We start from the raw sequence: 8,483 nt of genomic DNA, 5'->3' as shown, positions 1-8,483 counted from the left end.
GAAGAAGAAGAAGAAGAAGAAGAAGAAGAAGAAGAAGAAGAAGAAGAAGAAGAAGAAGAAGAAGAAGAAGAAGAAGAAGAAGAAGAAGAAGACAGAGAAAAGAAAGAAGAAAAGGAAAGGAAAAGAAAAGAAAAGAAAAAAGGAGAGAAAGAGGAAAAGAAGGCACGGGAGGATTACACCGGGTCCCAAGCCTAAGAACAGGTGTTTGCAGCCCATTGGCAAGGAAGGCAAGACAGGAACTCAAGACAGAAACATGTAGGCAAAGAAATGAAGCAGAGGCAATAGAGAAGCACTGTTTACTAGTATCTTGCTTCTCATGCCTCTCTCAGCGCTCTCTCTCTCTCTCCATCTTATTTATTTATTTACTTACTTATTTATGTCTCTTTTTTCAAGGCAGGGTTTCTCTGTGTATCCCTGGCTGTCCTGGAACAACCTCTCTAGACCAGGCTGGCCTTGAACTCAGAGATCCACCTACCTCTGTCTCCTGAGCACTGGGATTAAAGATGTGCCCCACCATCACTGGCTCAGCTTGCTTTCTTATACAACCAAGGATGATCTACCCAGGTATGGCACTGTCCACAGTGAGCTTGCTCCTCCTCTATCAGTCATTAATCAAGAAAGTGCCCACAGTCTTGCCTGCAGGACAATCTGAGAGAAGTATTTTCTCAATTGAGATTCCCCTTCCCATTTGTGTCAAGTTGACAAAAACAAACAAACAAATGCTAACATTCTAATAAGAGGCTTAACATACACACACACACACACACACACACACACACACACACACACACGCACACACTCAAATCTCCTGAAAGCTAGACCAATCTCTATATCCTCGTGGAAATCAAGATAACTCACAGTTTCCTCAGACAAGAGTGGAAGTCACACTAAGTCCGACAAGAGTGAGGTGAACTGGTCACCTTTCTGTTATTAGGACAAAGCACCTGAGATAACCAGCTTATAAAGAGTGAAGTTTTCCATTTAGAGCCGGTTGTCCCTGATGCTTCTGGGGACTGTGGTGAGGATGCACACCATGGCAAGATTCTTGCCTCGTGGCCTGGACAAATAGGGGAGTAAGAGAGTCTGGGGTGTGGCTGAGTTGGTAGGATGCTTGCTTAGCATGTAGGAAGCCCTGGATTCAACCCCCAGCATCCTATATACCTGGCACCATGCTACATCCCCCAGTCTGTGGGAGCTGATGCTAAGTCCAGGCGAATAGTATCCTAATTGTAACATACCTAGTTGGTGTCCCAGGAATTGGAACATTGGATAAGGGTGGCTTGGGGTGGAGGAATGTCATGATCTGGGAGCAGAGTGAAACACTGAGGCGGTGGTAGAGAGGACATGGGACTCCATTCCTGAGTCACTGCCTCACTCTTAGGGAGAAGGGAGTTCAGAGGTCCCTTAACATATGATGGGGCTATTCCCTAATAAGCCCGTGGTGGCTTAAAATGCTGTACATGTCAAATGTACTTTCCTAAACCTAACATCCCAGCTTAACTTAGCTTAATGTGTTCAGAGCACTTACACCAGCCTGGAACACTTTACAGTCCGCAGAATCCTCTAAGATAAATCCGACTTTACCGTAAGCCAATCCTATGTATCCTACCGTATCCTACCGTATCCTCTGGAACTTATTTAATACTGTGCACTGTAGGGTGCTGGCTGTTTACCCTAACAATAGCATGGCTGACCACAGCTCACATTGTGTCATGTGTTAGTACCCATCTCAAAGAAAAGACTTACGCATTATTTCTACTGAATGCATGCTGCTTTCCACCATGGTGGGGTTAATGAGTGTGATCTTAGCCAAGCCATGCTGAGCCCACCATGACAAACGGTACCCCTAACGTCTGTGAGACAAAATAAACCCTCTGTCACTGCAAACACAAAAAACAGCCACTGTTGTCTTCCATGCCCAGCCACCACGAATCTCCCCCCTGTCGTGTTTTGCTGTGTGCAAACTCAAAAGTGGGGTGTCACCACAACGTCACTGTCTGGTAAGGTTTGAAGGCCCGTGGAAGAGACAGGTGTGGTGGTGCATGCCTGTGATCTCAGCACGTGGACGGTGGAGGAAGGAAGATCTGGAATTCAAGGTCATTCTCATCTACATAATGTGGGCTACGGGAAAGAAAGAAAAGAGAACCTATCGATTATTATCATTATGACTTACTTTTATTGAAGCTGCAGGAACCCACTAGGGGATGTCCCTTCAGCCACGCTCAGTCTTCAGAATTAAAACTCCCGTGAAGGTCGATATAAAACAGTAACCCCAGTGAAGCACAAGCTGGTTTTTAGAGCTTGGGTCAGTTACTAGATACCTCCACTAGGCGGCATGCAGTTACTAGATACTTCCACTAGGCGACGCGCAGGCTCCACTATGATTCGGGAAAGCGCAGTCCAACCCAGGCACTACCCAGTCAGAGCTCAAGAGTTGCGTGCTCCCCACCTCCACCTCTGAACTCTGGGGACTCTTGCCAGTCAGTGCTGCCTCTGACTCTGGAGCTCACCCAGAAGTGATCCTCTCCCTTGAAGCTTTGCCTGTGCACATGAGGAAACCGAGGTCACAGACAAAAGGTGAACTTGACTTTGGCAAACGTTGCAGGTTGGATCAAGGATGATGGAAAGGAGATGGATGTCACACAGAGATCCCTTCTGCTGTGTCCCTTGTCACCGTTGACTGGTGGTGGCTAAGGCCCCCCGCCATAGGGAAATGGCCAACTCCACATGGAAACCTGTGACTTCAGACGGAAGTCCCTCCTAGGCCACTCATCTACTCCTTTGCACTCAAAGGACATGAAATCTGGACTCTTGTTCCTGAACAGGACAGAAGTGCATGCTGGGAGTGCTAGGGGGTGCTCTAGGGAAAGCTGAGCAGTGAGTATGGGTGAAGTCCTGGGGTTACAGGGCAAGAACCACAGACATGAACATTTTGTTAAAAACTAACAATTCCTTCTGTTGATCCTTTATTGTGCCCAGGTTTTCAGAAACTTCCAGAGGCCTCCTGGCCTGCCTCTGCTCCCCACCCAGCTCTGCAGTACCTCACACAGATGTGGTAGCGCTTCCAGCTGTGTTACCTGGACCTACCCATGGCTGAAATTAAGTCCCTGAATCTGAGGAGGGGCCACTGTCAGGCACTGTGACATCACAGGCCATGCACAGGGCCATGTCTTCTGCCTGCGTTACCCATCATGGGAGGAGCAGTGGACACTGAGGAGAGGTGGCCAGAGCCTCTTGGGGGCTTGAGTACTTCTCGAGAGCCTGTGACTTTGACTTCTTTAAGAGTTTCAAGTTACCCTTTTGAATGTTTGGTGTTGTTAAGTTTGAACCCAGCTGGGCAGTGGTGGTTCACACCTTCGATCCCAGAGCTTGGGAGACAGAGGCAGGTGGATCTTCATGAGTTCGAGGCCAGCCTGGTCTACAGAGTGAGTTCCAGGACAGCGAGGGTTACACAGAGAAACCCTGTCTCCAAAAATAAGTAAATAAAATGGCAGGCTTTTGCTGTGTGGGCTAGCTGCAATCCAGCCACCTCATGATTAGGAAACGACTGTCAGAACTTTAGTGCCCTGGAAGGAGCTAAAGCAGCTTTCACCTGAATCTCCTCTCCCTTGTCGCTGGGATCTCTCCCTGCAGGTGACACAAGGTGGCATTCTCAGAGTCTCCAAGGGAAAAGGTAAAAAGGGCTTCTGAATGAAGGGCTGCCATCATCCCAAAGTCCTGTTAGCCCAGAGATCTCAAGGACCCTGGGGTCTGCCTGACAACCTGGGGCTTTGGCCAGGCAGCTTTGGGAAAAGCCTCACAGAACCTTCTCTTATTGTGGTGGAGCCCCCATCTTTGCAGGAAACTGGGGAGCCTTGATGTGGGATTCTATTTGAAGTGTGGCATAGTGCAACCAACTAGACCTGAGATCCATCTCAGACACTCTTGACAGACAGCGGCCGGCACCTTCTCTGTGACAGACTGGGCCCTGAATATCAGAATGAGTAAGAAATGATCTCTGGCCTTGAGGAGCTTACAGTCACCAGGCAAGGCAGACCAGGAAGAAGTGCTGGGAAGAGGCTCAGTAAGGTTGCATGAAGAGAAGATCCCAATACCAGCGTGGGCTAGCCTGAGCCTGAGTCCCATCTCGGCTTCGTTCATCCTCTGCACACATTTGTTCACTGGGCTGGCTTGCCCTTGGCTTGCAGTTAGCGTGAAAATGTGGAGTTTGTCGTTAGAGCCCAGGGTCACAGAGTGGAAGATTTTTGTCAGAAGTGGTGTGCTGGAGTCATAACGTGGAATTTTACTTTGAAGCTCTGTCCGGCACAGACAGGGGAGCACACAGCAGGGAAGGTACACACATGGAGTCTGGGAGGCCGCAGGGTCTGGCCTAACACAGTCCCTTAAAGCCTGTCCTGCTTGAGAAAGGTTCAGAGAAACAGGACTGCTGGGGCCACTGATGGTGGCCAGTGACCACCAGGGCTACTGGCACCCTGTAGGGCTTTGAAAGAGAATGGTTGCCATAGGCTCGAATATTTGCATGCTTTGTCACCAGGGGATTAGGAGGTGTGGCCTTGTTGGAGGAGGCGTGTCTCTGGAGGTTTCAAAGGCCCAAGTCTCTCTGTCTCTCCCCCTCCCCCTCCCCCTTTCTCTGTGTCTGCTTGTGGACGTTGTTCATTGTGGTTTCTGCTTGTGGACGTTGTACATCGTGGTGCGCACTAGGCTCCGCCCCACGATGTACAACGTCCACTAGCCCTCCCCCTCCCCCTCACAGTGTCTCTTTACAGCAATAAAGCAGCAACTTCAACCCTCCCCACAAGCGTCTTGGAAGAAAGCAGGCGAGTTAGGTGCTTTTCTGCTGCTGTGACAACGTGTCTAACAAGAGCAACTTAGGACAGTTTTATGTTGGCTTGTGATATGGTGCCCCGGCTGGAAAGGACTGGAGGCAGGAATCTGAGACAGCTCATTGTAGTCACAGCGCTAGGAAGCATGGGCAGATGCCAGTCCTCAGCCTGCTTTCATCTCTCTTATTCAGTCCAAAACCTCAACCTACAGAAGGATATCACCACAGATAGGTTTGCCCATCCCGGTTAACCCGGTCTAGACTCTCTCCCAAGCAGGCCTAGAGATTCTGGCTCCTGGGTGGCTGTAGCTGCCCAGGTTGACAATTGCTATTAACCCTAGTGGCAAGGCAAACAAGGCTCACCCTGGGTAGATTTGGTGGGAACCATTGTTTGCAAAGTTTGGGGCTTCCCAGGAAGCCCCTCACCTCTTGCTCATGAACTCAAGGGCTGGGGGCTTGGCTGGAATTAGGCCAGAGCATCCTGCAACTCTGTGAACTATTTATTGGATGAAAACCTGCTTATGTCACTGACAGTTATGGCTTAACCTAAACACTTGCCTTTCTTGTCACAAGATAGAATTGAAATAACGTTCTTGAAGTCAGCTCACATGAGTATAAATGGTATCTTTTATATGTACTACATAGATTTTATATACATATACATGTGGCCATCTCTTCTTTGTCCTGTGGCTCTGAAGGACCAACTCCATAGAGGTCAGAGACGCTATCCTAGGCAATTCCTGCCCTTCCATTATGAAGACTAGAAGACAAAATGTGGATCGAAATCCCAGCCAAAGCTGGGCGTGATGGCACACACCTGGGCGTGATGGCACACACCTGTGACCCCAGCACCAACCAGCACCCAGGAGGTTAAAGCAGAAGGGTTGTGTACTGTCAGACAACCTGGGTTGCACAGCGAGACTCTGTCTCAGGCAAAAAACAAGAACAATAACAACAAAAGAGTCACACAAGGGAAGCTCCATGTATTTTACTTCCCTCCTTTTGACACATTGTGGATGTGTTTTGTGGACTCACGATATAATGTGTGTGCACATTGGGCTGAGTAGGGTAACTGCAGGAATCACAGCGGAAAAATTCACTTTACTATCTATTTAATAACAATAAAACTAAAAGCATAAGAGAGGCACCAAATGAAAAAGTAGCATCAAACAGTGTTCTTCAAAATCTGGATGAGAAACTTGGATTTGTTTCTGTGCCCATCCTGGGTCAGGTAAGTGTGTGTGCTTGAACTGACTACAATTGCTGGCTAAGGCTGCTGGAACATTCCTGTGGGCATCACCCACAGGACTGGCAGGCAGCCAGGTGTAATGATGGCAGCATGTAGGAGGCTGGGGAGGGGGATTACAGGTTTTGGAGTTATCTACAGCTATGTAGTGAAACTTGTCTTGAGAAGCCAAAGCAAAGCCAGGGCATGGTGTGCATGCCTTTAATTCCAGCTCTAGGGAGGCAGAAGCTGGCTGCAGAGTGAGGTTACTGTCTCAGAAAGAAAGGAAGATACTAAAGGCTGAAGAGAAGGCTCAGCAACTAATAGTGTGTACTGCGCTTGCAAAGGACCCAAGTGTACTTCCAGAACCCACACTGAGCAGCTTACAGCTACCTATAAGTCTAGCTCCAGGGGATCCAATGCCCTCTTCTGGCTTTTGGTGGCACCCACATAACATGAGACATATATATTCACACAGACACATATAAATAAAAATTAAAATTAAAGCAGAGAAAGACAGATTAAAAGAAATCTGCTGAGCCGGGCGTGGTGGTGCACGCCTTTAATCCCAGCACTTGGGGGGCAGAGGCAGGCAGATTTCTGAGTTTCAGGACAGCATGGTCTACAGAGTGAGTTCCAGGACAGCCAAGGCTACAAAGAGAAACCCTGTCTCAAAAAAACAAAAAAACAAAAAAACAAAAAAAAAAAAAAAAGAAAGAAAAAAAGAAAGAAAGAAAGAAAAGAAATCTGCTGGTGTTTGGGACAGCAAAGTGTCTCCCTATGAGGTGCACATGCCAATTTCAGGATTATGACAAGATCAGAAATGTCTAGGAATTAGTATGTTTTAAAGACAAAGTATCACATATCCCCAGCTGGCCTTGAACTTACAATGTAGCTGAGGCTGACTTTGAACATCTGGTACTCCTGCCTCCACCCCACAAGGCTCTGGGATTACAGGCCTACACCACCCCAACTAATCTTTATAGTGCTAAAGCAATAAAGCAATTGTCATTAATTGACATTAATCCAATTGTCATAGTTAGTTTCAGCCGTCTACTGAACACTGCCTAGAGTCATCTTGAGAAATCTCAACAGAGGGGGATTGAGGATATCGAGAGCCTCTTGATTGATGATTGCCCAGTGCACTCTGGGAAGACTGCATAAGAGAGTCAGTGAGTGTAAGCCTGGGAGGGAGCTAACAAGGAGCCATCTTTCATGGTTTGGGGTCTCCGACTTCCTGCCCTGACTTCCCTCAGTGAAGGACTGGTACCTGGAAGTGCAGGATGAAAGAAACAGCTACGTCCCCCAGCTTGTAGTCCTGGTGTTTTTCATACAAAAACAGCAGGCTGGGACAGCAACTAAGCCAAGTCCCCAGGCTCCGTAGGCAGCTTTGACGGCTAATAGTGACTGAAACGAACCGGGATCCAGGACTGGAAAAACAAACAAACACCAAGCTGAGCCCCAGCATTCACCTCCTCTCTCTGCTTTCTGACCGAGGACCATGTGACCAGCCACTTCACTCTCCTGCCCCCGCGCCTTCCCCACCATACTGGGAGAAACCCTTAAATTTCAAACCAAAACAAACCCCTTTTCCCTTCAGCCCCTTGTGTCAGATGTTCTGTCCCAGCAACAGGAAAAGCAACTGTCTTAGCTAGGGTTTTACAGCTGTGACCAGACACCATGACCAAGGCAACTCTTATAAGGACAACATTTCATTGGGGCTGGCTTACAGGGTCAGAGGTTCAGCCCATTATCATCAAGATGGGAGCATGGCAGCATCCAGGCAGGAACGGTGCAGGAGGAGCTGAGAGTTCTGTATCTTCATGTGAAGGCTGCTAGGAGAAGACTGGCTTCCAGGCAGGTAGGATGAGGGTCTTAAAGCCCACGCCCACAGTGATACACCTATTCCAACAAGGCCACGCCCTCTACTAGCGCCACTCCCTGGGCCAAGCATATAACCAACCATTACAGCGACTAATAAGAAAGTGAGGGGGGGGGGTGACCTAGGGCTTTCGAGCACCGCAAAACTGCACCTTTTGGATTATGAACTTACATTGGGATGTAAGTCTCTAGCAGTGTTGGAACATTTGAAAGAATGTAAAGATCACTTTACATAGGGCACAAAGCATAGGGACTTATTGTGTCTTTAACGTCAGACTTTTGACATGTTTAAGGCAGAAAGCAAGCTTGCTAAAGGCAAGTTTCAAAGGCAGCTCAGGGTATTGGAAGATGATAACTAAGTTGGCAATGAAAACCAAATACTAATCAAAAATCCCATTAAAATTAATTGTTGGCTGCACATTAGCAATGAGCACCCCATAAATAAAAGGAAGAAAACAACTCTTAGTACAAGCACCCAAAACACCAAAAACAGCTGCTTCTCCTTCTCCTTCTTCTTCTCCTTCTCCTCCTCCTCCTCCTCCTCCTCCTCCTCCT

General features: G+C 48.0%; 1 pseudogene; it reads right to left on the bottom strand.

Annotated features, from left to right (window-relative positions):
• LOC110318002 overlaps positions 1-5,064 on the bottom strand; it is an 8,029-nt pseudogene extending 2,965 nt beyond the window's left edge.
• Positions 5,065-8,483: the final 3,419 nt, after the last annotated feature.

Source organism: Mus pahari, chromosome 3, assembly GCF_900095145.1.
Source record: "Mus pahari chromosome 3, PAHARI_EIJ_v1.1, whole genome shotgun sequence".
NCBI lineage: Eukaryota > Metazoa > Chordata > Mammalia > Rodentia > Muridae > Mus > Mus pahari.
This window is presented reverse-complemented; position numbering and strand designations above follow the sequence as displayed.